This window comes from Pseudophryne corroboree, chromosome 7 (assembly GCF_028390025.1).
Source record: "Pseudophryne corroboree isolate aPseCor3 chromosome 7, aPseCor3.hap2, whole genome shotgun sequence".
Lineage (NCBI taxonomy): Eukaryota > Metazoa > Chordata > Amphibia > Anura > Myobatrachidae > Pseudophryne > Pseudophryne corroboree.
Genome location: NC_086450.1, coordinates 280,007,287 through 280,023,898, shown reverse-complemented (window position 1 = coordinate 280,023,898; position 16,612 = coordinate 280,007,287). Strand labels below are relative to the sequence as shown.

General features: G+C 43.4%; 2 pseudogenes; both read right to left on the bottom strand.

The window, feature by feature from the left end:
* Positions 1-6,150: 6,150 nt before the first annotated feature.
* Positions 6,151-6,269, bottom strand: LOC134946672 (5S ribosomal RNA; annotated as a pseudogene).
* Positions 6,270-12,687: 6,418 nt separating this feature from the next.
* Positions 12,688-12,806, bottom strand: LOC134946659 (5S ribosomal RNA; annotated as a pseudogene).
* Between the last annotated feature and the right edge of the window lie 3,806 nt (positions 12,807-16,612).

Below are 16,612 nucleotides of genomic sequence, written 5' to 3'. Positions count from 1 at the left end.
GAGTTATACTGCAGCACCACTGAACTTATAAAGCAGCACAACTGGACTTGATTTATATGGCAGTACCCCTGGACTTATATGGTAGTACCCCTGGACTTATACTGCAGCACCACTAGACATATATGGCAGCAACACTGGACTGAACTTATACAGCAGTACCCCTGGATTATATGGCAGTGCCACTGGACTTAGTCGGCAGCACCACTGGAGTTGACTTTTACAGCAGTACCCCTGTACTTATACAACAGTACCCCTGGACTTAAACAACAGCACCACTGTACTGGGTTTATATGGCAGTACCCATGTACTTATACAGCACCTGGACTTATATGGTAGCACCACTTTACTGGACTTATATGGCAGTAGCCCTGGACTTATATGGCAGCACCACTGGACTTATACAGCAGTACCACTGGACTGGACATGTACGGCAGTACTTCTGGACTTATACAGCAGTACCACTGGACTTATGTGGCAGCACCACTGGACTTATATGGAAGCACCACTGGACTGGACTTATACGGCAGTTACCCTGGACTTATATGGCAGTACCCCATGACTTATGTGGCAGCACCACTGGACTTATTCGGTAGCACCACTGGACTGGACTTATATGGCAGTACCACTGTACTGGACTTATACGGCAGCACCACTGGACTTGTGGCAGCACAAGACCCACCACCGAATGATGCAGCAGAGGACAGCACTTGAATGACTCAAATTAATTGTATGTGCAAAACATGGGACGTGCTGGAATTTGCTCAGATGTAATGCATGCACAATATTGGTGGACTTATACGGCAGCACCACTGGACTTGAATTTTACGGTAGTAACCCTGGACTTACAGTATATTGCAGTACTCATGGACTTATACGGCAGAACCACTGAACTTATATGGCAGCACCACTGAACTGGACTTATACGGCAGTACCCCTGGACTTTTATGGCAGCACCACTGGATTTATACGGCAGTACCACTGGACTGGACTTATACAGCAGTAAGTATGGACTTATATGGCAGTACCCCTGGATTTATATAACAGCACCACTGGACTTTTATGGCAGCACCACTTTACTGGACTTATATGGAAGTACCCCTGGACTCATATGGCAGCACCACTGGACTTACACAGCAGTACCACTGGACTGGACTTGTACGGCAGTCCTTCTGGACTTATACAGCAGTACCACTGGACTTATGTGGCAGCACCACTGGACTTATATGGAAGCACCACTGGACTGGACTTAAACGGCAGTACCCCTGGACTTATATGGCAGTACCCCTGTACTTATGCGGCAGCACCACTGGACTTATTCGGTAGCACCACTGGACTGGACTTATACGGCAGTACCACTGTACTGGACTTATACGGCAGCACCACTGGACTTGTGGCAGCACAAGACCCACCACCGGAATGATGCAGCAGAGGACAGCACTTGAATTACAAATTAATTGTATGTGCAAAACATGGGACGTGCTGGAAATTGCTCAGATGTAATGCATGCATAATATTGGTGGACTTATACGGCAGCACCACTGGACTTATACGGCAGCACCACTGGACTGGAATTTTATGGCAGTAACCCTGGACTTACAGTATACAGCAGTACCCATGGACATATACGGCAGAACCACTGAACTTATATGGCAGCACCACTCAACTGGACTTATACGGCAGTACCCCTGGACTTTTATGGCAGCACCACTGGATTTATACAGCAGCACCACTGGACTGGACTTATACAGTAGTACCCATGGACTTATATGGCAGTACCCCTGGACTTATATGGCAGCACCACTAGACTTATAAGGCAGCACCACTGGACAGGACTTATATGGCATTACCCCTGGATTTATATGGCAGTTCACCTGGACCTAAACAGCAGCACCACGGGACTGGATTTATATGGCAGTACCCCATGACTAATACAGCATCACCACTGGACTTATACGGAAGCACCACTGGACTGGACTTATACGGCAGTACTCATGGACTTATATGGCAGTACTTCTGGACTTATACAGCAGTATCCCTGGACTTAAATGACAGTACCACTGGACTTATATGGCAATACCCATGGACTTATATGGCAGCACCCCTGTGCTTATACGGCAGCACCACTGGACTTATATGGCAGCACCCCTGGACTAATACGGCGACACCACTGGACTTGACTTATACGGCAGTACCCATGGATTTATATGCCAGTACCCCTGGAATTATATGGCAGTACCTCTGGACTTATATAGCAGTACCCCTGGACTTATACATCAGTGCCCCTGGACTTATACAAGAAAAAATATATAGTATACTCTGCGCTATATAACCACTGTATCAGGTTGAACTATAGTGTGCAGTCTGTCATATAGAATAATTGACTCAGTAGAACTATGAATGTATAACAATAAATTCTTTATCTAATATTTAAAAAGCGGTATACATTTCATACAGAATAAGCAGCATGTATTAGGCAACAATTAATTTATCCAGAAAAAACAACCCTGATCCAGGCGCTAATTTGTTAATTGTATTATTTACTCTTAATTTGAGATTTATAAATTTAGAGCTGCAATCTTTGTCCAGCTGTACCTGTGTACGTACAGCTAAAACTTGATCAAAACACTGATCAAGAAGCTACACAAGAAAAAAGAAAAGTGACTGATTGCGCTATTTCTCCAGGTGCGTATATGAATAAAAACACGTGTTTTTCACTTCTCTGGTGTTTATTTTAGTACAAACGTTATATCTCATACAACAATATAATAAAAAATTAAGTATGCATACTCATTAGGGGCACATTCTAAAAAATTATTTTATAATAATAAAAATGATGATATTTCTCTGTTTTAGACATCCAGTGCTCAAATCTATCAGAGACAATTAATAGTTACACTCCTGGATTAAAATGCAACATAATTTATGTATCCACAACGTTTAAACTGTGATTTTCCAAGGTGAAAACTCAGTTCTCTGTTTAAAGACACAGTTTCCACAACATTGAATATTGCTTATCTTCGTTGTATTAGAACTCAGACTTTAGCATAGGACCACAGTTCTCATTCATATAATTGCAAAGTCCATAGACTGACAGTTTCTAAATAGAGCTGCTTACCACCGTGTCCGTGGATGCAGACGTGATGGGGAGATCCTCGCCGTGCACAGCGATGCTGGTTTGCTTTCCTTCTCCCCGTCCGTCCTCCGTGGTGGTAGCGGTGCTGGATGGTTTCTAACCCTCAACGTGAGTGGGGCCGCTTGTATGTGGACAATTTTCAGAATAGACTCTCCACCTTGCTAGCCGCGTCTCCTTTGATTGCAGTTCAGCTGGAGCGGCAGGTGTGTAGGAGGTCTCGTTGGTTGTCCTTAGCTCCCAATCCGGCAGGGTTGATCCCAAACAATGTCGCTGATCACTTGGCAGGGTGAAAGGCAATTCTCTAACGCGTTTCGCACACAGGTGCTTCCTCAAAGAGTCAAACAATTAATTTATCATCACAATTAGTATAGCATATAATGAGATAAGATATCTTTGTTATATTACTAAAAAATGAATGAAAGTACACTGGCGTCCCAGTGATTAATAAATGTCTCGTAAAAATAATCACAGCTTTATTTAGTAATGAACTTTTGTATATATTGAGGTATAATTACCCGTGTGCAGATTTCTGTGAGTATGGATAAGCAGGATCCGTTAATATATGTGCACATAGATGGGTATGCAGTTAATTGAACTGATTGAGGAAGTCTCCGGTTGCCAAGGAGACGAAACGCGTTGACGCCCACTTTCCGAAGTTCAGCTGTTCGGCACTACCTGCTGACCTATCTTGCCAAACGGTCTCACAGCCAACGATCTTCACAGCTATATCCCATCACGGCTTGGTTACACGCCGGGCGCTCCGGCCAGCGGCTCTCGGTGAGGGCGCTGACATCCGTCCAGGTGCTGTGCTGCAGACGTCAGGTTCTCTGTCTACCCGTACCGAGTGAGTGATATTGGCCGCTGCAGTGAGGTCTAACACCCGGCTTGAGGAGATTACCATTATCATAGACGTCCAGTTTTCCGCTCACCTGTACCGAGTGACTGCTACTGGCCTCCGCAGTGAGGTCTAACACCCGGTTTGAGTAGGTGGGTTCTTTGGAGATCTTCACACAGGTCAATAAGAACCATTTTTATCCGGAATTTATCCGTGAAAAATATACGGCCTTTTCCAAACCAGCTTCAATCAGTTCAATTAACTGCATACCCATCTATGTGCACATATATTAACGGATCCTGCTTATCCATACTCACAGAAATCTGCACACGGGTAATTATACCTCAATATATACAAAAGTTCATTACTAAATAAAGCTGTGATTATTTTTACGAGACATTTATTAATCACTGGGACGCCAGTGTACTTTCATTCATTTTTTTAGTAATATAACAAAGATATCTTATCTCATTATATGCTATACTAATTGTGATTATAAATTAATTGTTGCCTAATACATGCTGCTTATTCTGTATGAAATGTATACCGCTTTTTAAATATAAGATAAAGAATTTATTGTTATACCTTCACAGTTCTACTGAGTCAATTATTCTATATGACAGACTGCACACTATAGTTCAACCTGATACAGTGGTTATATAGCGCAGAGTATACTATATATTTTTTCTTGTTCTCCAATCAATTGGCAACCCAGCTAGTTGTCTTACTCAGCTGCTATTGATGCACTTTATGTAATTAATTACTAATTGCTATCAGCGCCGGAAGAATAACAGATAAGGACAGTTGTCTTTTTCTGTTTATTCGTTTGTATTTTCCCCTGGACTTATACGCCAGCACCACTGAACTTATACTGCAGCACCACTGGACTTGACTTATACAGCAGTACCCCTGGACTTATACAGCAGTATTCCTGTACTTATACAGCACCACCACTGGACTTATACGGCAGCACCACCAGACTTGACTTATCCGGCAGTACCCTTGGACTTATATGGAAGTTCCCCTGGGCTTATATGGCAGTACCCCTGGACTTATATGGCAGCACCACTGAACTTATACAGCAGCACCACTGGACTGGACTTATAATGCAGTAGCCCTGGACTTATACAGCAGTACCCCTGGACTTATATGGTAGTACCCCTGGACTTATATGGCAGCACCACTAGACATATATGGCAGCACCACTGGACTTATATGGCAGCACCACTGGACTGAACTTATACAGCAGTACTCCTGGACCTATATTGCAGTACCGCTGGATGAATACAGCAGTACCCCTGGATTATATGACAGTGCCACTGGACTTAGTCAGCAACACCACTAGACTGGACTTACATGGCAGTACCCTTGACTTAAACAACAGCACCACTGGACTAGGCATATATGGCAGTACGAGTAGACAGGGGGCGATCGGGCACAGGTTAAATTAAATACAATTTTCAAGAAAGATAGCAGAGGAAAGACCAAAGTTGGACAGTGTATTGCCCTAAATAGGGAGATAACAATATATGTTATCAATAATAAACAGTCCTTGTTGGTGGTGCACCAAGAGCCAGAAGCGTGTAGACTTATGCAATGGGAGAGGACAGAAGGCTCTTGTGTGGGCGCACTCTTAAATGAAAAACAAATAGAAAAATTTTTTTTTATAAATGTTTTAGAAGTATTACAGAGAATAATATTAATATATAACTTTTATTGATAGGGTTAAAACAAGATAAACTTCCCACAGATCCTGAGAATCAACGGCGATTCTTGGGGAATTAAAAAATGTCCTGGTCTCTTAAATCGTAAGAGTATGGAAAGGGTTGTAGACATGGAGTAGTCATACCCCCATTTCCCCTGACCAGTACAGTAATACTGTATTAATGGAACCGGGGGTTTTTAAGTCACAACACAGTTTCAATACAATTTAGGCTAAGACTGGCTAGAATGGTAATCAGTAGTCACCACTCAAGGAATTATGCACCTAAGTGTTAATAGCATGCCCTGGCCCTATTTGTGGGCAGGGATTTATATGCAAAAGGTAATGGTCAGTTGATATTGAAAGTATTAGAGCAAAGAGAAAATAAAGAGAAAAAATAGAAAAAATAGAAAAAAAGAAAAAATGTGGTGATACTGCTGTTGGTGTGTGTTGGTCACATAAGAGCGGAAATTAATTCCTGACCTACCACACCAGGTATTCACAGGCAGTCACCTCTCCTGATACTAACCTGGCCCAACGCTGTTTGGCTTCCAAGATCGGACGAGATCGGGCACTGACAGCGTGGTATGGTCGTAGGGATTTATGTGTACACCAATGAGAGTGCACCTATGTAGGGAATTGAAAATGAAAAAAAGAATAATAGGAAAGGAAATTGCAGATAAGATCAGTACGTGAAAATATGTGGATCTGCTTTCCACGTTAGACCCGGTATAGAAGATTCCACTGGTGTGGTATTCTATCCCGAGAATCGTGAATGAGAGTCCACGAAAAATTGGTGAACACAGATTAGGAAGATGTGAGATTATTATCTGCGACAGAGTAATGCAAAGGTTAAGCTGTCATTCGGAGGTATACACAATTCAGGTGGGGCTGAGCCCAATGACCGACCTCCGACGGTCTGACACGTATGAAAATTATAACTTTAGGCAGGTAATGGTTTTATAACCCCCAAAGAATAAAATGGACATACACATAAGTACACAAATTGCAAACTGGAAGAGTAAGCTGTATTGGGTATTGTAACCCGGTACCGGCAGCATATAACAAGCTGCTAGATGTACTGTACCATGCACATTGGTAGTGTCGATAAGATATTATATCACTTCAAAATTGGCAACGATAAGAGGTATATAATATATATAAGCAGACCTATTCTGGTGTGAGTAATATACCCCTGATGGGGAAAGCTATATGAGTTAAAGTACCTAGTTATTATACCACAAAGATTGAAATAATTGGTATGCTGCACAGTACAAGACTAAGATCCTGTTGCAACAATACAGAGTAATATTTGCAGATTGATGAGACTTAAACAGTATGTCCCTGTCAATAGGGGGAAATGTCCGAGCAGATAATGAGTAAACTGACCAAAACTATGGCTGGCAAACAACAGAAGAGTTTAGGTGACTAACAGAATAGCCCTAGATACAAAGAGGCTAAGTGATGGCTGGTCTCACGGAAAAAGTCCTTACAATAAGGATAATCTGAGTAATAAGAAGGAGCTTACGAATCTCCAGTGACTTAGATCAGATCCGTTAGAATAGCGCCATGATGTGACTGTGTGGACGGAGTTCCCCGTAGAAAACGCGTTTCACCCTGTGGGCTTGTTCACTTCCTGGTTCCGTATAGTGGGGTGGGTTGGGATGATCTTTAAGGGCGGCTGGTGGCATAATTAACCAATAGGAGAGTGCCGCGTGTTGCCGCTGTACCTAGCGGTTGCTAGGCGACGAGATAGCCGAGGTGCAGCCGGAGTTGATTGGAGGACGCGGTCACGCGAGATTGTGGAGCCGCGTGTTACCGCTGTACCTAGCGGTTGCTAGGCGACGAGATAGCCGAGGTGCAGCCGGAGTTGATTGGAGGACGCGGTCACGCGAGATTGTGGAGCCGCGTATCACCGCTGTACCTAGCGGTTGCTAGGCAACTAGTTAACGGAGGTGAAGTTGTAGTTTAAGTTCTGAATGGAAGACGTGATCTCGCGGGATTAAGGACGCCATATTGGTGTAGGGAAAGAAGGGGAACAATATAGAAGGGCAAGGCGGAAGAGACATAGATAAAAACAGAGCCGCTGGTTGGTTGATAGCCTAGCGCAGGGAGGAATGGTATATGTTGTGAATAGGTGTATACCCAGTTTATATGAATGGATATTTAGTGCATCGGAATAAAAATGTGAGTGGGGAAATGAGATTTGTGTGTGGGAGGGATTTGGGAGGATTAGGGTGGGATTTGGGAGGATTAGGGTGAAATGAGTGAGAATGGGGAAAGAGGTAAAAGTGTTGGGAAGGTTGGGTGAAGGGGGGGGGGGGGGGGGGGAAAGGGCCGAAAACAGCTGGGTGAGGAAAATGATTAGTGAGTTTGCAATATAAATGTAAGATGTGATAGACATTTGGATGAATGGGTGGGCGATGAATAAAGGTGTGTGGGTTAGTTAGCTGATATAGGTGTAGGAAAATTAGGGAGATGGGGTGATGATGAGGACGTGGCACAGAGATAGGGGGCCCAGGTATGTGATGGCATGTGAGGAGCAGTGTGTGTGTGTATAAGGTGTTGTGATGGGAGTGGGTGTAGGATGGAGGGGGTATGTTTGGTGACATAGGGGTGGGAGGAAGTGCAGTGTGATGTGGTGTGTGGGTGATGTATTGATTGGTGTATATGGGTGGGGGGATTGATGTGTGTGGGTGATGTGATGATGTGGGAGGGGGGGGGGGGGGGAAAGGGAGAGAAATGGGGTTGTTGATTGTTATGGAAGGGGGGAGGTTAAGGAATGTGAATGTGAAGTGAAAAAGGTGAAGGAATAAATAGGACGAAAGGTGTGTGGAAACTAATAGGATAGAATTGTTCTGATTTATAATGAGGAATTACAGAAAAGCCCCATAATTTATAGTTTCATTGAGGCCAAAGGGCTTCAAGGAGTTGAGTCGAAAAATCCACTCACTTTCTTTTTTGTATAGCTCCTTGGTTAGGTCCCCTCCTCGTACACCCAAGTGAACACAATCCAGGCCAAAGGTCTTGAAGTCCTTGATTGATCCTTGCTGACAAAAATGAAAATGTCTGGCCACAGATGTGAGCTGTTTCATCCTTGCCAGGTCCCTGGAGGCATTGCGGATGTTGCCAAGATGTTCTAAAATTCTCTCTTTGAATTTGCGAGTGGTCATGCCTATATATTTGTAATTGCATCCACAGGTAATACAATAGATCATGGCCTGAGTATTGCAATTAAAGAAATGTTGCAGGGTGACCGATTGGCCATATCTATCCATGACACTGTTGGTTTTCAGGATCTGCGGGCACGCCTTGCACTGACCACAAGGAAAGGAACCTGTGATGGTGGGTTTTTTTGGAGGAGAGGTCATCAAGTGGCTGTGCACTAATTGGTCTTTCATATTTTTTGATCTGCGCCAGCTCATTTGTAGCGGAGAATCAAAGAGTGGTGCAAGATCAGGGTCAAGCTGGAGAATGGGGAGATGTCTGGTTATAGCTTCCTTCAACATTCTCCATTCTGGACAAAAGGTGCCGATGAAGCGGATGGTATCTTCTTGCTCTGTGTTCTTGGTCTTTTTACCAAAGATCAGGTTATCTCTCTTGATGGCTACAGTGGCTGTATATGCGCGTTTAAGTGAGCGTTTACTGTAGCCTCTGACCAGTAAACGCTGAGTAAGTTCATTGCTCTTCACTTTGAAATTGTGATCTTCAGAGCAGTTACGCCTTAAACGCAAATATTCCCCTTTCGGGATATTTTCAATCGTAGGCGGGAAGTGAGAGCTTGTCTGGTAAAGGAGACTGTTGGTTGCAGTCTCCTTACGGTATAATTCTGTTTCCAGGAAGCCGGCCTCAGACCTGTAGACATTGAGATCCAGGAATGGTACCTTTTGAGGACTGATGTAATGTGTCAGGATGATGTTGAGATCATTTTGGTTAAGGGTCTGAATGAAATCCATGAGTAGATTTCTGTTGCCATTCCAAATCATGAATACGTCGTCAATATACCTCAACCAAAGTACTATATGTGTAGTGTATCTTTCATTAGAGGTACTAAATACGTGAATGTGCTCCCACCACCCTAAAAATAGGTTTGCATATGTAGGTGCACATGCCGCGCCCATTGCGGTTCCCCTAATCTGTAAGAAGAATTGGTCTTGAAAAACAAAGTAATTTTTGGAAAGAACAAAATCGAGCAACTGTAGGAGAAAATCAGAGAAATCGGTAGTGTTGGTTTGATCCAGAAAAAACTTGACCGCTGCGAGGCCATGGTGATGGTTAATACTCGAGTACAGTGCCTCAACATCAAGGGTCACCAAGAGGAAATCTTGTTCGAAGTGAATGTCATGAATTTTCCTGAGTAGATCCGAAGTGTCTTGTAAATATGACGGTAGTTCCAGAACAAAATCACGTAAATGTAGATCAAGAAAGCGGCTGGGCTGCTCCAAGATCCCACCTTTCCCCGACATAATTGGCCTGCCAGGTGGCTGATGGATGTTTTTATGAATCTTGGGCAGGAGATAGAATGTTGGGGTTTTGGGATTGTGGACAGTGAGATAAGCCGCCTCTTGTTTGGTGATTGTGCCCTGTGCCCTGGTTTCTTGTATCAAAGACGTATAAGCTTTCAAAAACCTTTTGGTTGGATCACTAAGGAGCTTTTTGTAACACAGAGGATTGAATAACTGTCTGTGTGCTTCAGCAATATACATGTTCTGTGGCCAAAGGACAATATTGCCACCTTTGTCCGATGGTTTGATCACTACATCTCGCCAGGTTTCCATGTCTCGTAAGGCTTGTCTTTCTTTATACTTGAGATTCCTTGGAAATTGTTGATGGCCAGTTGTAGTTTGAACAAAAATGTGGTCAAATTCTTTAGACACCCTATTGAGGAAAACCTTGATCTCCGGACTGGTATTATCCGGAGGGAAAAAGGATGATTTTGGTTTACATTTGGGTCGGTTAGGTGTGTTCATTTCCATGTTTGATTCAAATTGAAGTTCTTCTAAGACTTGAATGGCTTGAAGATCGATAGTCGACAGTTCTGTGTTGCAGGAGCTCTCTGTTCTGGATTGTTGTTTAACAAAGAATTTCTTGAGTAGGAGCTTCCTACCAAATAATCTCAGGTCTTTCTCCCAAGCGAATCTGTTGAATGATCTGGATGGAGAGAAGGACAAACCTTTTGCAAGTACCTCCATGTGAGCAGGGGAGAGAGATCTATTGGTAAGATTTATAACCTGTAAGGAAGACGAGGGGGAAAGATTATCCTGAGCTAACGAGTTGTCTTTCTCTGACGGGCAGGATATCGGGCAGTTCTTGACGTGTCCCAATCTGGGTTGCGCCTGTCGTTTCTTCTTTCTCCCTCGCCTGGTTTTCCTTGGTTTTTGTTCCTGCCTCTTGGTTTTTGACCCTGGCCTAAAAAACGTGGGGAAAAATCTACTACCCCTTCTCGGCCGTATACGGTATTCTCTGTGGTCTCGCTGGCTGAATCTCCACTCGTTGAGGACTCAAATTCAGAGAAGGTAGGATCTTCCCTTTGTTTGCGGTTCCTAGTCGGGGGTATCGGATTCCACCTGAAAATATCACCCCGTGCAAAGTCCCGTTTGTCCCTAATAAATTTGTTACGTTTACGATCCACTATAGTTTGTTCATATAGTTTAAGTTCGTTTTTGTGTTTTTCAAATGCAGTCTGGAAGGATAGGTCCTTTTCCCAGGTTTCAAGGTTTTTGCCCAGTTCGTCGATTTCTTTCTCAACTTGATCTATAAGGAGTGTATCGTGTTTAATCAGGAGATGTAGCAATTCGTGCGAGCACTTCAAAAGTGCCGCCTCCCACTCTGTCTTAAGATTCTCAGTAGCAAGTGGAAATGAGGGGAATACTTTTGGCCTCAGTCCTCGGGGCACAATCTTATGTTTGAGATAATTTTCCAGTGTGGTGACGTCCCACGACAAGCGTGTTCTTTTCTGTAGGTTTTTTTGTAATTTAGAGAAATTTGTCCTCCAATCGGAGTTACTTGAAGACACCTCAAATGTTTCTGCGAAAGGATCGCCAAAATTCTCCAGATTTTGACGTTTGGTTAATTCCGCTTTTAATGAGAAAGTGGTCATATTAATGACCAGGCAAATTTAGATGGAATGCGGGCTGAAAGTAAATGGAGGCTGCTAAAAGGGAGATGTGGGAAGGAGGGGTTAGAGAATTAGGAGTAAGAGTAAGGGCCGTGCCAACCGATCAGAGACTGTTAATACAACAGCATAGAATACTAACGAGTAGACAGGGGGCGATCGGGCACAGGTTAAATTAAATACAATTTTCAAGAAAGATAGCAGAGGAAAGACCAAAGTTGGACAGTGTATTGCCCTAAATAGGGAGATAACAATATATGTTATCAATAATAAACAGTCCTTGTTGGTGGTGCACCCAGAGCCAGAAGCGTGTAGACTTATGCAATGGGAGAGGACAGAAGGCTCTTGTGTGGGCGCACTCTTAAATGAAAAACAAATAGAAAAAAATTTTTTTATAAATGTTTTAGAAGTATTACAGAGAATAATATTAATATATAACTTTTATTGATAGGGTTAAAACAAGATAAACTTCCCACAGATCCTGAGAATCAACGGCGATTCTTGGGGAATTAAAAAATGTCCTGGTCTCTTAAATCGTAAGAGTATGGAAAGGGTTGTAGACATGGAGTAGTCATACCCCCATTTCCCCTGACCAGTACAGTAATACTGTATTAATGGAACCGGGGGTTTTTAAGTCACAACACAGTTTCAATACAATTTAGGCTAAGACTGGCTAGAATGGTAATCAGTAGTCACCACTCAAGGAATTATGCACCTAAGTGTTAATAGCATGCCCTGGCCCTATTTGTGGGCAGGGATTTATATGCAAAAGGTAATGGTCAGTTGATATTGAAAGTATTAGAGCAAAGAGAAAATAAAGAGAAAAAATAGAAAAAATAGAAAAAATGTGGTGATACTGCTGTTGGTGTGTGTTGGTCACATAAGAGCGGAAATTAATTCCTGACCTACCACACCAGGTATTCACAGGCAGTCACCTCTCCTGATACTAACCTGGCCCAACGCTGTTTGGCTTCCAAGATCGGACGAGATCGGGCACTGACAGCGTGGTATGGTCGTAGGGATTTATGTGTACACCAATGAGAGTGCACCTATGTAGGGAATTGAAAATGAAAAAAAGAATAATAGGAAAGGAAATTGCAGATAAGATCAGTACGTGAAAATATGTGGATCTGCTTTCCACGTTAGACCCGGTATAGAAGATTCCACTGGTGTGGTATTCTATCCCGAGAATCGTGAATGAGAGTCCACGAAAAATTGGTGAACACAGATTAGGAAGATGTGAGATTATTATCTGCGACAGAGTAATGCAAAGGTTAAGCTGTCATTCGGAGGTATACACAATTCAGGTGGGGCTGAGCCCAATGACCGACCTCCGACGGTCTGACACGTATGAAAATTATAACTTTAGGCAGGTAATGGTTTTATAACCCCCAAAGAATAAAATGGACATACACATAAGTACACAAATTGCAAACTGGAAGAGTAAGCTGTATTGGGTATTGTAACCCGGTACCGGCAGCATATAACAAGCTGCTAGATGTACTGTACCATGCACATTGGTAGTGTCGATAAGATATTATATCACTTCAAAATTGGCAACGATAAGAGGTATATAATATATATAAGCAGACCTATTCTGGTGTGAGTAATATACCCCTGATGGGGAAAGCTATATGAGTTAAAGTACCTAGTTATTATACCACAAAGATTGAAATAATTGGTATGCTGCACAGTACAAGACTAAGATCCTGTTGCAACAATACAGAGTAATATTTGCAGATTGATGAGACTTAAACAGTATGTCCCTGTCAATAGGGGGAAATGTCCGAGCAGATAATGAGTAAACTGACCAAAACTATGGCTGGCAAACAACAGAAGAGTTTAGGTGACTAACAGAATAGCCCTAGATACAAAGAGGCTAAGTGATGGCTGGTCTCACGGAAAAAGTCCTTACAATAAGGATAATCTGAGTAATAAGAAGGAGCTTACGAATCTCCAGTGACTTAGATCAGATCCGTTAGAATAGCGCCATGATGTGACTGTGTGGACGGAGTTCCCCGTAGAAAACGCGTTTCACCCTGTGGGCTTGTTCACTTCCTGGTTCCGTATAGTGGGGTGGGTTGGGATGATCTTTAAGGGCGGCTGGTGGCATAATTAACCAATAGGAGAGTGCCGCGTGTTGCCGCTGTACCTAGCGGTTGCTAGGCGACGAGATAGCCGAGGTGCAGCCGGAGTTGATTGGAGGACGCGGTCACGCGAGATTGTGGAGCCGCGTGTTACCGCTGTACCTAGCGGTTGCTAGGCGACGAGATAGCCGAGGTGCAGCCGGAGTTGATTGGAGGACGCGGTCACGCGAGATTGTGGAGCCGCGTATCACCGCTGTACCTAGCGGTTGCTAGGCAACTAGTTAACGGAGGTGAAGTTGTAGTTTAAGTTCTGAATGGAAGACGTGATCTCGCGGGATTAAGGACGCCATATTGGTGTAGGGAAAGAAGGGGAACAATATAGAAGGGCAAGGCGGAAGAGACATAGATAAAAACAGAGCCGCTGGTTGGTTGATAGCCTAGCGCAGGGAGGAATGGTATATGTTGTGAATAGGTGTATACCCAGTTTATATGAATGGATATTTAGTGCATCGGAATAAAAATATGAGTGGGGAAATGAGATTTGTGTGTGGGAGGGATTTGGGAGGATTAGGGTGGGATTTGGGAGGATTAGGGTGAAATGAGTGAGAATGGGGAAAGAGGTAAAAGTGTTGGGAAGGTTGGGTGAAGGGGGGGGGGGGGGGGGGGAAAGGGCCGAAAACAGCTGGGTGAGGAAAATGATTAGTGAGTTTGCAATATAAATGTAAGATGTGATAGACATTTGGATGAATGGGTGGGCGATGAATAAAGGTGTGTGGGTTAGTTAGCTGATATCGGTGTAGGAAAATTAGGGAGATGGGGTGATGATGAGGACGTGGCACAGAGATAGGGGGCCCAGGTATGTGATGGCATGTGAGGAGCAGTGTGTGTGTGTATAAGGTGTTGTGATGGGAGTGGGTGTAGGATGGAGGGGGTATGTTTGGTGACATAGGGGTGGGAGGAAGTGCAGTGTGATGTGGTGTGTGGGTGATGTATTGATTGGTGTATATGGGTGGGGGGATTGATGTGTGTGGGTGATGTGATGATGTGGGAGGGGGGGGGGGGGAAAGGGAGAGAAATGGGGTTGTTGATTGTTATGGAAGGGGGGAGGTTAAGGAATGTGAATGTGAAGTGAAAAAGGTGAAGGAATAAATAGGACGAAAGGTGTGTGGAAACTAATAGGATAGAATTGTTCTGATTTATAATGAGGAATTACAGAAAAGCCCCATAATTTATAGTTTCATTGAGGCCAAAGGGCTTCAAGGAGTTGAGTCGAAAAATCCACTCACTTTCTTTTTTGTATAGCTCCTTGGTTAGGTCCCCTCCTCGTACACCCAAGTGAACACAATCCAGGCCAAAGGTCTTGAAGTCCTTGATTGATCCTTGGTGACAAAAATGAAAATGTCTGGCCACAGATGTGAGCTGTTTCATCCTTGCCAGGTCCCTGGAGGCATTGCGGATGTTGCCAAGATGTTCTAAAATTCTCTCTTTGAATTTGCGAGTGGTCATGCCTATATATTTGTAATTGCATCCACAGGTAATACAATAGATCATGGCCTGAGTATTGCAATTAAAGAAATGTTGCAGGGTGACCGATTGGCCATATCTATCCATGACACTGTTGGTTTTCAGGATCTGCGGGCACGCCTTGCACTGACCACAAGGAAAGGAACCTGTGATGGTGGGTTTTTTTGGAGGAGAGGTCATCAAGTGGCTGTGCACTAATTGGTCTTTCATATTTTTTGATCTGCGCCAGCTCATTTGTAGCGGAGAATCAAAGAGTGGTGCAAGATCAGGGTCAAGCTGGAGAATGGGGAGATGTCTGGTTATAGCTTCCTTCAACATTCTCCATTCTGGACAAAAGGTGCCGATGAAGCGGATGGTATCTTCTTGCTCTGTGTTCTTGGTCTTTTTACCAAAGATCAGGTTATCTCTCTTGATGGCTACAGTGGCTGTATATGCGCGTTTAAGTGAGCGTTTACTGTAGCCTCTGACCAGTAAATGCTGAGTAAGTTCATTGCTCTTCACTTTGAAATTGTGATCTTCAGAGCAGTTACGCCTTAAACGCAAATATTCCCCTTTCGGGATATTTTCAATCGTAGGCGGGAAGTGAGAGCTTGTCTGGTAAAGGAGACTGTTGGTTGCAGTCTCCTTACGGTATAATTCTGTTTCCAGGAAGCCGGCCTCAGACCTGTAGACATTGAGATCCAGGAATGGTACCTTTTGAGGACTGATGTAATGTGTCAGGATGATGTTGAGATCATTTTGGTTAAGGGTCTGAATGAAATCCATGAGTAGATTTCTGTTGCCATTCCAAATCATGAATACGTCGTCAATATACCTCAACCAAAGTACTATATGTGTAGTGTATCTTTCATTAGAGGTACTAAATACGTGAATGTGCTCCCACCACCCTAAAAATAGGTTTGCATATGTAGGTGCACATGCCGCGCCCATTGCGGTTCCCCTAATCTGTAAGAAGAATTGGTCTTGAAAAACAAAGTAATTTTTGGAAAGAACAAAATCGAGCAACTGTAGGAGAAAATCAGAGAAATCGGTAGTGTTGGTTTGATCCAGAAAAAACTTGACCGCTGCGAGGCCATGGTGATGGTTAATACTCGAGTACAGTGCCTCAACATCAAGGGTCACCAAGAGGAAATCTTGTTCGAAGTGAATGTCATGAATTTTCCTGAGTAGATCCGAAGTGTCTTGTAAATATGACGGTAGTTCCAGAACAAAATCA